This window comes from Eriocheir sinensis, unplaced genomic scaffold, assembly GCF_024679095.1.
Source record: "Eriocheir sinensis breed Jianghai 21 unplaced genomic scaffold, ASM2467909v1 Scaffold266, whole genome shotgun sequence".
In the NCBI taxonomy this organism is placed as follows: domain Eukaryota; kingdom Metazoa; phylum Arthropoda; class Malacostraca; order Decapoda; family Varunidae; genus Eriocheir; species Eriocheir sinensis.
Genome location: NW_026111572.1, coordinates 435,383 through 451,180, shown reverse-complemented (window position 1 = coordinate 451,180; position 15,798 = coordinate 435,383).

Genomic DNA, 15,798 nt, shown 5'->3' with positions numbered 1-15,798 from the left:
ACACATCAGAAGCTGTATTGCTTTGCCTGGGTTATGCAGATGATGTAGTATTAGTGGAAGGACGTTGCCTGATCCTAAATGACTTTGGTATGGAATGGAAACTTATCTTTAAACATAATAATGGAAATTCACACCAGCAGTAGGACAACGGATGCTGGGAAACAATATCTTAGAGGTAATAGAAACACAAGGTTATTTAGGATTTGAGATAAGCAAGGAGGCCATAGGAGAAAGCACAAAGAAAAGTAAATGAAGCCAAGGTAGGGAAAATGACAGGTGTTAGCATCAGTGGTAGAGAAGGGAAATTAGCCAGTATGAATATGGAAGTTGCCTTTGGATGGGGAAGGTAGTAACCCCACAGCTATCTTGTATGGGTCAGCAGGACTAACACTGAAGATGTCGGGAGATTAGAAGTCATTTAAAACCAGTTGGCATGATAGTGTTCACACGCTCTCAGGGGAAATGGGGTGGAGCTTCTGAGAAAGGTTAACCAAGGGGAAGCTGAGTTTCAAAGAGAGGAAATGAGTGAACACCGGTGGGCCAAATTAATATAACACTGGAAATTGAAGACAATCCCCTTTGGTGAAAGGAAATGTACAGAGAGGGAAAGCATATGATGACACTGAAGCAGAGTGAAACAATGTGAATGGAAGACCTGTCAAAGATAGTTGAGAAAAGTGGCCTCCATGAATGGAGAAGTACCTATGCCTATCTATAGTACATCAGATAGGTGTAGAAGCTCGGGAAACATAAGAACATTTTATAATAGTACTAGTGATTGTGTGCCTTGACCCACTGAGGTAAAGATATACCCGAGTAACCTGACTGAAAGTTGATATATATCAAAATAAATAAACAAGAAAGTCACTGAACACACGAGTCTGAAATTATGGTAGCCATCTCACGTGAGGCTAATGCATTATGTGCTGTATGTTGGTCTCTGAATACAGTACAGTGACAAACAGCTTGAATATTGAAGAAACTTCAAACTATTGAAGAGTGTGAATTAACGCAACTTAGCACATTGCATTTTGGCGGTAGAGGGGTCAGGTTAGGTTGGCTATAGGCTAGGCATAGTTAGGTTTGGTCAGGTCTGGTTAGATTTAGTTTGTTTTGACTTGTTTACTTTTATTATTTGGTAATTCCGTGTGATACGCTTCGCGCTACGACTTTGTTGTCACCGGCGGCTGAGGAGACGACGTCGAGGCAGTAATATACATATTTTGCCAAAACACATAAAAGAATAGTGGAGGTACACCGGAAACATGAAAAGATGCACCTATATAACGATCATGGGCAATAAAGACCACAAGAGGAAGAAGAAGAAGGCTCGTTTATGTCGATCATTTACTCCACTGTTGTGTCCATTGTTTCCAAACAAGCTTTTGTGTACAGATAGATAACATGTTGAATGCATTATAGGTATTTCATCTTTGCATAATATGCACTGTGGTAGCTATATACAATGCTTTTGCAAGTGATCGTTTTGCTATGCGATGCACTTCATACCGGTATTTTGCTCAAAAAATACTTAGCTTAGAGTCCGCTAAGGTGAATTCTAAGTAATACTTAAGGGCCTATGCTTAGCTAAAAGTTGTTAAGTGCAATGCTTAGTATTATTCTTAGAATATTTGTGTATACGGCCCCAGGCCTGTATGGACCATATGATATTGGCTATACAGGCAGCGCCACACGTGGCCACTCAGTGAACTGTCAAAGCAGTACTTTCCACAGAACTCAAGTTATGTATTAGTGTGTCTGAGGCTGCCTCCAGGATACAAGGCCTTGGTGCCGCCACCGCTCCAAGCCAACGACTGCACACACTTTCCTCCTACCCGATTTCCTGACTACTATTTGACATGGAGAAAAACTGAAATCGGGTAGGAGTGAAGAGTGTGCAATCATCGGCTGGGGGCGATGGCGGCATCATGGCCGTGTATCCCTGAGACAGCCTCAGACGCACTCTAGTCTATAACTTGAACTCTATGGGAAATTCAGCTTGGAGTTGAGTGGCCACATGTGGCGCTGCCTGTATAGCCAATACAGTCCATTCTTAGACTATTTTGGGTCTCTCAACAAATATTTCCAAAGGCCATAAAGGAAATTAGTTGATTAAGGCGCCATTCACACTGTGCTGACTCTGGGCCATGACAACCCAGCGACTAAGGGCACACAAGGTCTTGGGTGTGAAATGCTGATGTGAAAGGGTCGCACATGGTCGGAAAGAGGTCTAGAAACGATTGTCAGATGCCGAGTCGGCACAGTGTGATGGGGGCCTAAAAGTCGCTGAGTTGTCATGGCCCAGCGTTGCCACGGTGTGAACGGGGCCTAACTCCCTGCCCAGTGTTCCCCACCTTGAGAATGGTTGTCCTGGGAGCCAAGTCAGTGTTGATGTTCGCCTGATACTCCGGCAACGTGAAGACTGGTGGGTTGTCGTTCTTGTCGCGGACCGTCACACGCACCGCCGTGAAGCTGGCCCGGCCCCCCTCGTCCATCACAGACACCTTGAGGCTGTGCACAGGCAGGGACTCGCGATCCAGAGGTGTCTCAGTGTATAGGTTGCCTGGGAAGGGGTGAAGTTTGTATGGTATAAATTAACAAAGAATGAGGTCCCCCTTTTTTTTTTCTTACAGGAAAGGAAGCAGCTCAGGGGCATAAAAGTGTAGAAAAAAGCCTGCTAAACGCTGCTCCTAAAAAAAGGATAGAAGTAAAAAATGGCCAAAAGAGATGCCAGTTTCAGGTTATATAGAAAGTTTCTTTAGTAAGGATGCAAATGTGATTTTTCCGAGTCAAGACATATGGTGACTGTTTGGTAATCGTCGGCGTTTTGTTAAGTTTGGGTAAGTTTAGGGTATCTTTCATTCAAAGCCTCACAACTGTATGCTCTAGTGATGTGGTTCCTTGAGGTTTAAAATGTAGTTAAATATACAAGCTACTGTAATGCTGTCTCAGGGAAAACTTCAGTAAAATATGACTGGAAGAGCATGTTTTCCATCCTTTTTTTTTATCTCCTTAACCTTCTATTGCTACCATTACAGTTACTACTATGACTACAACTACTTTTACTACTCCTACTAATACTATCAACAACAACAACAACATTCATACATCAAACCTTCAAATGAAATCTCTTACTGCAGGAACCTAAAATTCAAAAGTATAGTACAAGCAAATTCAAAGGGCCGTATTACTAAACATTTTGTCTCCCAAGTTCACATATTTGGCAAGGCTTTCGTCGGAGTTTTGCTCATTTCCAGGGGTAGTTTTATGACCCCGGTGTTAGTTTGACTCTTCTTCTGTACCGTGAACCTAAAGAAACACTCATTAGAACCTGATTGATCCCCTCTTTGACCTTTAGGAAATATTTGATGTGAGAAATGAAATTGTCTAAGAATACCAATGTCTCTCTCTACCTTCTTTGTCCACGGTGAAGGCTCCCTCTGAAGTCTGGTGCAGGATGGTGTACTGCAGCTTGCCCAGGTCCCAGGCATCAAGGTCCGTGGCCACCAGGTTGATGACTAGCTGGCCAGGAGATGAATTTTCCTCCACGTAAGCTTCATATAGAGTGCGATTAAACCTGAGGAATATAAACAGACACTGAGGTTGTATGATGTATGATAGCTAGTGCAATGTAGTGTGTTCCAATGGTTGATGAGAAGGTTGAGGAGAAGAGTTTTCCTCCATGTAGGCATCTTAAAGAGTGTGATTAAACCCAAGGAGCATTAACAGACACTGAAGTTGTATGGGATCGCTAGATAGGATGTGTAAAAGGTAGTGCGATGTAGTGTGTTCAAATGGTTGATGAGAAGGTTGAGGAGAAGAGTTTTTCTCCATGTAGTCTTCATAGTGTGATTAAACCCGAGGAGGATATACGGACACTGAGGTTGTACGGCACTGCTTGGTGGGATGTGTGGTAGGCAGTGCGATGTAGTGTGTTCCAATGGTTGATGAGGAGGTTAAGGAGAAGAGTCTTCCACCATGTAATATTTGTAAAGAGTGCGATTAAACCTGAGGAGTATAAACAGACACTGAGGTTGTATGGCACTGTTTGGTAGGATGTGTGGTAGGTAGTGCAATGTAGTGTGTTCCAATGGTTGATGAGAAGGTTAAGGAGAAGAGTTTTCCGCCATGTAAGATTTGTAGAGTGCGATTAAACCTGAGTATAAGCAGACACTGAGGTTGTACGGCACTGCTTGGTAGGTAGTGCAATGTAGTGTGTTCCAATGGTTGATGAGAAGGTTGAGAAGAATTTTCCTCCAGGTAAGCTCCGTAGAGAGAGGAGTATAAACAGACAGTGAGGTTGTATGGCACTGTTTGGTAGGAATAGGATATATGATAGGTATTGCAATGTTGTAGTATGTTCCAAAGACAGTGCTCATTTCCTGCTATAATGCCTAGGTAAGGTCTGGGTGTTTGTGGCTGACTGGGCTGCTTGAGGACTTTGCTGGCATTGCTTATTATACATGCTGTCTACCTATCAGTGCCTTACAAGGTGAGATGGGAGAGAACAATATGAAAACTTGAATATAGCTGACTGTCTTGGGCCTCCTTAAAATCTGCCACACTGAGAAGAAGTATACCCCTTGCTATCTTTTATTACTGTTTTCATATTGACTGCTCTTGTGAAAACTTAAAGGTAACTGACTGCCTTGACTCTTTAAAGGATGCCATATTGATATTTCTCTCACTGTCTTTTATAATTATTTTCATGCTGACTGACTGGTGTGATAACCTTAACCCCTCTGCTGTGATTGGCACAGATTTGGCCTTCACTGGTAGCCTGGTAACATATACTCCCAGGTCTTTCTCTGCCTCTGTGGTGGATAGTGGAGTGTTCCCATGTAGTATTGGTATGCTGGATATCCACTCCCAAGGCGCATGACTTTGCATTTTTCTTCATTGAATTGTAGCAGCCACTTTTTGTTCCATTCCTGTAGCTTGGTGATGTCTTCTGGTAGGAAATCCGCAGTCAAGGGGTTAAGATAATTGAGTGTTTTCAACCTCTTTGGACTCTGTCACAGTGATATTTCCCTTGCTGTCCTTTATCAATGCTTTCATGCCAACTGACTGGTGTGAAAACCTTAAGATAAAAGACTTTCGGTTGACCTTTTTGACTGTCTCATATATCGTAAAAAAGATGACGTTAATGTTAGCGGCTTCATAAATTGCCATCACAGCCTCAAAAACTGCCATCACAGCCTTAAACACGGCCATCACAGCCTTAAACACGGCCATCACAGCCTTAAACACGGCCATCACAGCCTTAAACACGGCCATCACAGCCTTAAACACGGCCATCACAGCCTCAAACACGGCCATCACAGCCTTAAACACGGCCATCACAGCCTTAAACACGCCATCACAGCCTTAAACACGGCCATCACAGCATTTGTACCCAAAGACCATACTAAAAGGTTACCTCGGCGCGTGGTGGTTGGAGGCCAGCCCCGAGACGTGCAGGCCGGTGAAGGCCGCGTGCACCGTCACCACAGAAAGGTTCAGGGTGAGGGAGGCCACGTCCTTGAGCTTGTGTGGGGCCGTCACCGTCAACACACCTGGGGAAAAAGATCCACCTTTCAATAGTTAAAATTCACCATTCTCAAGCCAACACATTCCATCTCCTCTTCCTGCACCACTCTGGTCACTGCAGGAGCAAACAATCGTGCCTTCAACCCTTCATCAAAACAACGGCTTTTCTTTCCAACACGTATCCCTGAAAATGTCAAAAATGTTTCCTCCAAACTTCAAGCTTCCTTAACCCTTAAACGACAGGTATTGTTTTCACTAAATGGTCCCTGGATACGGGTAAAAACAGCTGCTATTTTGTTGTTGTTTATTCACATTGTATGAAGCGTCTTAACTCCCTGAAGACAGCAGTGAAATCTAAATTGCGATGCGTTGTGTAATAGTCACGCTGGAGCACTTGCTGGGCTAGAGTGCAGCACAGATAATGAAATTACACCATCACTCTCTAGGTCACTCTCACTACTGCATGCTTTCACTATTTTTATTTATTTACATCTTATAGTGCAATTAATACAAGTATGTCGATGAGCGGGCAACGGCCTGCCTGTCACTACTCACAATGTTTTCGTCACTGTTATCCTTGTACTGAGAATGATCTTCACTCTCTATCCTGTCCTGTGTTTCCCAGTGTTTTCTTATCTTACGGTTCCAGGGCTGCTCAGTGAGGGCTAATGATCTTATTTCAAATATACGAGGGTCAGATAATTATGCTGGCAGACACCTCGGCAAGTCACAGAACCCGCCAAATTTGATCTAAACATTCAAATTAGTGGCGCGAAAGAGTCTGATTAAATGAATGATGGCCGTCTGTGCGGACCGAGCCGGGTTTGATTAAATAAACGATGGCCATTGTTGAAGGTTTAAGTCTAGTCATCTATACGCGTACATGAACCTTACCAGTCAGCTGATCCATTTTGAAGATGGCGTCTCGGTCTCCCGAGTGAATGGCATAACTGAGCGGCGTGACCTGACCAGCGTCTGGGTCAGTGGCAGACACCGAGGTGACCACATGGCCGGGCTGGGCCTCAGCCGACACGCGGCAGGAGTAGCTGTCCTGGCGCCACGCTGGAGGGTTGTCGTTGAAGTCCACAACTGTAGGCAAAGAAAACATCTGGCCAGGCTTAACAAAACACGACTATAGGGTCGGTGTGGTCTGAGGCTTCCACCCTTCACATCAACTATTTCCAAAGGCCAAAATGGAGCTAAGTCGGTTTCCTAGGAGTGTTTTTTCAGGTTCGAGGCACAGAAAAAGGGTCGACTATTATCGGGGTCATAAAACTACCCATGGAAATAACCACAACTCCTATGCAAGCCTAGTCAAACATGAGCGCTTGGGTGCTGCAATGTTTAAGAATATGACCCTAGATATACTGTAGTTACTTTTGTCCACTTGTTCTGCCCCCTCCTACATGCGTGTCCTGCCCAGAGTTGGCAGGATGTTAATCAAATATTTATAATCGAAAAAAGTGGTTTTCTATATTCATATTTTTTCTATTACTTAATTTACTGTCTGGATGCATACCAAGGTTGAGAACCCACTCTAAAAACCAGCTGGTGTGGGAATATACCTTCTTTGTCAGCCATAACGTTCAGTACCTCAAGCATATGGAAACTTCATGCATACAACTTGCCTTTGGCCCAACTAGTCTGGCTATATAAGTGTTTACTGTCTACATGTAATTTACCGTCAATAACCACTGTGGCGGTGGAGGAGAGCTGGGGTATGCCTGAGTCCGTGGCCAGCACAGTCAGCACGTGTTGAGCCTCAGTCTCTGCATCCAGCTCCTTGGTGAGTGTGACGGCACCGTCCAGGGCACGCACCTCAAAGCTGCCACACTCCATGACACACGAGTAGCGCACTGAACCGCCCGGCCCCGTGTCCACGTCACTTGCCGAGACCTGTACAAGGCAGAGGGTGAAGGTGTCTTGACAATGCAAAAAGAATTCAAACTTTTGATTTTTCGATCAGCTTATCAAACTTATGCATAAGATCCATTTTTGATTGATTAACAATGAAATGTTACTAGGCAGTGAATGGGAATCAATATTTATAAAAGAGTTTATGGTCAAATTTTCATATTAAAAAAAGTGGAAAAACCTGTAATATTTGCTGAAGTAATTTACCTGCAGCACCACGTGGCCTGGTGACGCAGCCTCCGACACGTCTCCCTTGAAGACGGAACGGCTGAACTCCGGCGGGTTGTCATTGACGTCCGTGACTGCGACTGTGACGTGGGTGTCCGTGTGGCCCCCGGTGAAGGGGTCCCGCGCCCGCACCGTCAGGTTGTGGCTGGCGGAGGCCTCGTAGTCCAGCAGGGCAGTGGTCTGGACGACGCCTGGACACAGGGCGACACCATTACCTTTGTGTGCTAAGACCAGTGAGGGAAGCAGTGCTGGACCAGTAAATGCCAACATACTCAGACTAAACACCTCACCAGTACCATATAAAAACTGTTTTATATAACAAGGTTCATGCAAGTGCATGGAGGGAAAAATGAAAAAAATGTGTTGGCAGGGATAATGAATGATGCAAACACACACACACACACACACACACACACACACACACACACACACACACACACACACACATCTTATGAACATCATGAGAAATGTCTGTGTACATGTTTTCTAGTGATAAGTTGTCAAGGCAAGCGGGGAAACAGAAGGCAGCAACCACTTCATGTACTTATGATCAACAAAACTGGCAGACATTCATTAAGTGTCATGTCAAAGTGTTAATGGTTCAATAATGTATCCAGAGTGCATAAGAACATAAGAACATAAGAACGTAAGGAGTCTGCAAGAGGCCGGTTGGCCTACACAAGGCAGCTCCTGTACACTCAACCCCACCTTACCTCACCATCCATGGCTTTATGTAACCTCTTCTTGAATGTATCTATGGTATTGGCACCCACAACATGGCTCCCAAGCCTGTTCCATTCGTCCACCACTCTATTAGTGAACCAATTCTTGCCTATGTCTTTGTTGAATCTGAATTTGTCTAACTTAAAACCATTGCCACGCGTCCTACCTTGGCTCTTTTACTATCAAAATCTTATTGACATCCCCTTTATTAAAGCCCTTCATCCATTTATAGACTTCGATCAAGTCTCCTCGCAACCTTCGCCTTTCTAGAGAGTGTAGATTTAAATGCTTCAGCCTGTCTTCATAAGGCAAGTTTCTCTTCCCCTGAATCATCTTTGTCATCCTCCTATGAACAGATTCTAACATCTTGATATCCATTCTATAGTAGGGGGACCAGAACTGAGCTGCATAATCGAGATGAGGTCTAACTAGTGCTAAGTAAAGTTTGAGGATGACTTCAGCGCTCCTATTGCTTACGCTCCTTGAGATGAAACCCAGTACTCTGTTGGCCCGATTTTTAGCCTGAATGCATTGAGCCCTAGGACGGAGGTCTGCGCTCTAGTCTAGGATAATTCCTGACCGCCAGATGACGGCTCTAGTCTCACTTCGCGTTGTAAACTCGTAGAAATAGCATCCGTGCGCTCGTGTCATGTTTTCAGCACTACAGTGTGTTTTCAGCACTACAGTGTGAGTTCTTTGTGCTTTAACAATGTCCCCCAGAAAGATGGTTAAAAGGCACGGTGCTGCAAAGAAAACAGGAACGGTGGCTACTATGCTCGCAACAGGAACGGAGGGCGAGCCTCGGCATATTGCATGCTCTCCTGGACGTGACAGACTCCCGTTCACACTCCATCTCGGACGATACGTCGGGTTAGCTTCACGTTGGTGGTCGCAAAGTCACTTACAACATGTCAAGTCACTCTACCTGCAAAACTGCGACCAGTACGCGCAGGGGCGGGTTGGGGCGGAGCAGCGGATGACGTCACTTGATTCCAAATACCCGCCAGTTCACGAGTGACTAAAATTGCGGCCGGGTATGCACTTTGGATGTGCATGTTTGCCTTCTTTCACCGCGCGTTCAGGCAAGTCACTGATGAAAATATATGCCTTTTTATTATGCTATGCGTGACTGTAAATCCAATGCCTACAAACGGTGGTGTGGTGTGAGGGGGCGGGGGATGTTGAAGTGCTTGATTTAAATTAGTCCGCCTTCCTTCGTTTTCTCTAAATCCTATATTCTACATTCTCTAGTTTGGCACCAAGCAGCGTCACGCATAAGCCACGCCTCTGCCGTGTCTCCTCCCACAAAGCTGCGTATGACTTGACTTAATATAAGTGACTTTGGGTGGTCGAACGTAGTTCCGGTGCCTCGAGAATAGGGAGACTGCGGCTACTAAACCCCCGGGCGAAGCCTACCCCTCGGGCGTAGCTAGCGGTTGCAGGAGTCTCCGTAACAACCGTAACACATTGATTTGTGTTCCATATTATTAATCATCGCTATTTTTTAGAAAAAAATTACTTAATTCTGTTAAAAAAATAACATGTAAAATGATTATATAAATATTTTTTTTGAGATATGGGACGCATTAGGGGATTTACATTAATTTAATGGGGAAATTCGTTTTAATTTACGAGCGTTTCGGTGTGTGAACAATATTCCGGAACGAATTAAACTCGTAAACCGAGGTTATATATATATATATATATATATATATATATATATATATATATATATATATATATATATATATATATATATATATATATATATATATATATATATATATATATATATATATATATATATATATATATATATATATATATATATATATATATATATATATATATATATATATATATATATATATATATATATATATATAAAAGCAGGGTGGGTGGGAGCAAACGCTGTGCGGCAAACAAGCGTCTGGCTGCCTGAAACACAGGCGGGTAAGCTGAGGAGTTTCTGATTGCAAGGGTTTGCACTTCATGGCGGGAACACATCAACCAGGAACATGATCAGGCATGTTTAGGACACACACTGCATCTAAATGAATCATAATCACTGATATTACAAGGCAACGATGAAGCACAAATGTGTAGCATGAAAGGAATCTCTCTCTCTCTCTCACCTTTTATTTGGTTATTATCAAATTTTCCTCCTACTGATGACAATTTTTTTCTGTTCCTTAAATTATCCACATATTGGTGTTCAACTATTACTCCAGAAATACGCGGTCATGCTTTATAAGGCTTCGTGCAGTAATTTCTGAAAATTATGTACAAAGAAAATTAAATCCATCCACCTCAACCATCCACCTCAGGCCCTTTAAACATAAGCCTGTGCTCCCCTGGCCCGGCACACGACTCAGAGCTGTCACAGTGCCCGGGAGGAAGGCTTCATCATAAATATTTACACTGAACAAGTAGGACAAAACGGAAGATAAAACAAATACTTACATTCAAGATCCACTGCATTGCCACCTGGGAAAGCAGACAAACCTTTCATGAAGCAAAGTACGGAGGTTCAGGGATGACAAAGAGATACATTTTTTTTTCATGATGTATGAGTAAGGACAAGCAGGTGGGTGAAGGAAGATGCAAGAGTAATGGACATGTTACAGGAGGGAGGCAGTTGGGTGGTTTGTGTGTACTTAGATCTGGACGAGGCATTAGACAAAATACTACCACAAGACTAATATGAAAGCAGGAGAATATATAAGGACTGACAGGGAGAATAGCAGAGTAGACAAAAGACTTTCTGAGAGACCGACAGATGAGGAAAGTAATCTACGACAATATGTCAGGGTGGAGGGAAGGAATAAGTGGAGTTTCCCAGGGCACAGTGCTGGCACCCATTGTGTTAAGGACATGGTGGAAGGGATGGGCAGATATACAAGCCTGTTTGCGATGATACAAAGATCACAAAATCAATGGAAGCTGAGGATTGTAAAAGTCCGCAGGGTGATCATGACAGGATTTATCAGAGGAACCAGGAGTAGACGGTGAAATTTAATGAAGTTATTGGAAATGGGTGACTGTACTGAAAGGCTGCCATGGGATTACTCAATGAGAACTGACAATAAAAAAAAGGAGGAGGAGAAAGGCATGGAATAATTTGTCACCTGAAAGAAAGTTTGGAAAGTTTCGTTTAGTCGGCGCAACATCTGCATGCGGTCATATGCCGGAGAGAGACGGAAGGGGAAGGAATTATAGGAGAAAGGAACAGATCCCAGGAGACGGGACACAACCCCCGATTAATACCTGGTACCCATTCACTGCTGGGTGGACAGGGGCGTAGGGTATCGGAAACGCCCAAATTTTTCCATTCTGCCCGGGAATCGAACCCAAGCTCTCTCGGTTGTGAGCCGAGTGTGCTAACCACTGCACCACGAGGCCCCCTGTCACCTGAAAGACACATTAACGAGAGACAGCCTTGGGAGCAGCTGAAAACACTGGACTGGCATTTCACTACACAGACTAAGAGATGATGAAGAAACTAAGCTGATCAGGTTGGAATATGTGGCAGTAGTACGGTCCCCACATAAAAATAAACATATAAACAAAAAACAACAACAACAAAAACAAACAGCAATCAAGTTTGTCCTTTCCCCATGGAGGAGGAAGAAAGCTTCTGTCAGTGGCAGATAATTTTGCAGGTGCACATTTATTAGCAGCTGGGAAACTCGTGTTACTGGTTGCACTACTCAGTGACACTCATGTTAAGGCCAATCACAATGAAGTGCTCCAAGGTATGGTGGAACAACTATGATTTATAAGAGTTAGCAAGTGTCCAACAGTTCTCACTCTGGACGGCTGGCACGCCGGGCCTCCCTCTGCCTCTCACCTCTCAAGGTCAACATCTCAAGCTCATGTGTTAGTAAGATTTCAGTGGTGGTGTAACTCTAAGATCAACAAGGCATGTGTCATCACTAATACTGGTGTGCTCTGGGCAAGGTGAGCCACTGCCACTAAAGGCCTTGCTGCTGCCTGCCATGGTGCCCCCACCTGTGGAATAGTCGAGGCCGAACAGCTCCTCAGTGTTGCCGGCCACAATGGTGTACATGATGGGCTCCCCGGAAGGGCTGGCGGCCTCCACCCTTACAACGGGCGTGCCCTTGGCGGCGTTCTCTGGCACGGCTGCCTCGTACCGTGCGGCGGTGAACATTGGCCCTTCAGAAGACACCACCCTGGGGACCCGTGACGGGCAGGTTAACATCTTCAACACAAGAAGAACCCTGAGGCTAACAGGCCTGACCCAAGGCAAGGTGGTCCTGGCTGCGTGACTCACCTTATGAGGACATGGGCCTGTGAGCTGAGGGGAGGCTTTCCCCCGTCGTAGGCAGCAACGGTGAGGCTGTAGGTCTTGTCGGCCGCCATCAGGGTCTGCTTCAGGGAAATTTCACCCGTCTTCTTATTCACGGCGAAGAGCTCACCGCTGCCTCGCACCAGCTCGTAGCGGACACTTCTGAGCTCCCCAGAGTCAGCGTCTATTGCCTGCACCTGAAGACACAAGGGAAAGGGCTTGGTAATAGGACCATCTCATAATCAACAATTACATAACTTTGGGAGTCACTGCAAAGGTTCACTGCTTGATCATGGAGGAACCTACTACTTTATGGAGAGCACAAGTTATGCCCGGCATGTGTCTGACAAAAAAGATCTGCTTGGGCTCTTATGCTCACCTTAGTGACCACGTGGCTGCGCGGAGACACGGTGGACACCAGGGCGTGGAAGGGCTGGTTGAGGAACACCGGCTCGTTGTCATTCACGTCCATCACCGCCACGTGGACCAGCACATGGGCCACGTTTGCTGTGCCCTCAATGTCCTGCGCCTGAACCACAAGAGGATGAACAGCAGTAAGACAAAAGCAAATACAAGTAGATGCAACAGAGGTCTGAGGGCCAATGCATAAGATGAATGGGGAGAATGATCAATGTCCTCTGAGCCAAACAAGTTTCATGTTATTTAAGGTCCCATGCTGCAAGTCTTAAAATTTGCTGATTTCCAGGTAAGGGTTTATGATTAGTAAAAAACAAAAGATGATGATATTATAGTGCACTGAGTCTTGGTAATAACAGTCCAGTACAAGAACACTGAGGTCATAATAATTGCGCTGGCCCCGGACTCACCTTCCACCACCAGCGTGTAGTGGTCCTCTGCCTCCCGGTCAAAGGACTTGCCGGTGGTCTTGATGACGCCAGCGGTCGGGTGGATTTCAAATTTAATGTTTGAGTTGAGAATTGAGTAGCGGACGTGATGGTTGAGCGGCTGACCCTTCACTCCCAGGGCAGCAACATTCATCTCCTTAGTGGAGTTCTCAATGACGTTGGCCCAGTACTGGTCCTGAGTGAAGACCAGAGTAGACAGCGGCGCTTCATCAATTATAATCTCTGCTGTTGCTGTGGACGAGGCGGCCCTGTCGCTGGCCTGGAGGGTGAGGTTGTACTGAGGCTTGAGGCTGTACTGGTCCTGGACCTTGACACACTTGTTCACGTTGTCAAACACAAAGTTTTCTCTGTCGTCACCGGCAGCGATGGAATATGAAATATCGGTGATATCATTCACATCCACGTGGTGGCGTGGCTGCTCCTCCCGGCCCAGGCAGAACACCTCACACCAGGGTAGGTTGGAAGGTATAGGAAGTCTGAGTAGTTTGTCTTGGGGAATGCCACGTGGGCAGCCTTCACATACCTCACCTTGATGAAGACTGGGGCGGGCGCCACACACCTGCCGGGGCTGCCCTGTCCGTGGCCCACACACTCAGCCTCACCGTGGTGCCGGCCACTGTGTCCAGGCTGCCAGACACCCACACAGCTCCTGAAGGGTGTGGAGGATGAGGCACAGTTAGTGTTACTTGTCTTCAGGAGTGGTGGACAGCTAACATGTCTAGAAAAAAATTATCCTCTCAAAGTGAGTCTAAAATGTAGGAAAACAGCATCAGGCATGGATGTGTGTGTGTGTGTGTGTGTGTGTGTGTGTGTGTGTGTGTGTATATATATATATATATATATATATATATCTATATATATATATATATATATATATATATATATATATATATATATATATATATATATATATATATATATATATATATATATATATTGCCTGCTGCTGTTTTCCTACTTTCTTTTACTCACTTTTGACACACACACACACACACACACACACACACACACACACACACACAGCTACAGAGATTTGCTATAAAGAGGATGAAAACTGAAAATACTTTGTAATCTTAACAAAGGAGGAAAGAATAATGAAGAGTAAAGTCTGTGCAGCAGGACAACATAAAGGGCGAACCATTTATTCGGCAAATTTAGATGAACAGTAAAAACAAAGTATCACTTGGAGGCAGTGAGGGAAGAAACAGTGTGTGGCTGAACCCTTCCTGTGGCAGGCAGCATAAACCAGAATTGGGTGGTAATGTTCCTGGCTGCAGGAGGAACGTTGATTAGTGAGGGAATGGGACGTTTATCTCCCCGCGTGCCTGTATTCACTAAGCAGAGTGCCTTTAATTAAACAATCCCAAACGTTCACCTGTGTGTCGGTTGATTGAAAACAACTTTGTGATGTCCTTCTCCACGATGGTGTAGGTCACTCTGCCGTTGTAGCCTTGGTCACGGTCCCGGGCGGTCACCGTGAGCTGGCTGGGCTGGCCTGGCGTGGGCGTGGGCGGCCAGCACGGGGCGCTGCGGCCGGCGGTCTGCAGGACGCTGCCGTGGTAGAAAGTCGCTCCCACTCCGGCCACCAGTCGTTCTCGTCGAGGACCGTCACGCCCAGCCACGTGCTGCTGGACACCCCGGCCTGTGGGAGGGTTAGGGGGCGCGTCACCATGGCAGAACACCAGTGCTGAAACCCACTTTTTTGTGTGCTGCCTGTAGCGCTCTTTACCGAAGTCGCTGAAGTGACGGTTGATTGAAGGTCAGGACAGCATGTGGGTAATATCTTATCTGAGGCTGTGTTTATAAGGAGTGGCAGAAATGCTTCAGATAATATCGACATTAGTGGTGAAAAGAGAAGTCAAGTTTCCCTAGACTAGATATTCTAGATTCACAGACTATGAATTGCCTTTTTTTGGTAATGGCTTGACGTCTAGGCCTATACACATTTCTCTGGGCCAAACTACTCTGTCTGGATCTAGATCGCTGAGTACCTGTGATTTCTCCCCCTGAAAAGAATATCCTCCTTGTAATGAACATTTGTTGAGTGTTTTCCTCGCGTACCAGGCGGGGCAGGGACTCACCAGGTTGGTGGCCGTGATGGTCAGGTTGTACCAGGAGGTGGTTTCGTAGTCCAGGGGCGTGGCCACGCTGACCACCCCCGAGGCGGGGCTGATGACGAAGGCGCTGTGTTCATTCCCGCCCGTCAGCGAGTAGTGGAGGGCCGACGGT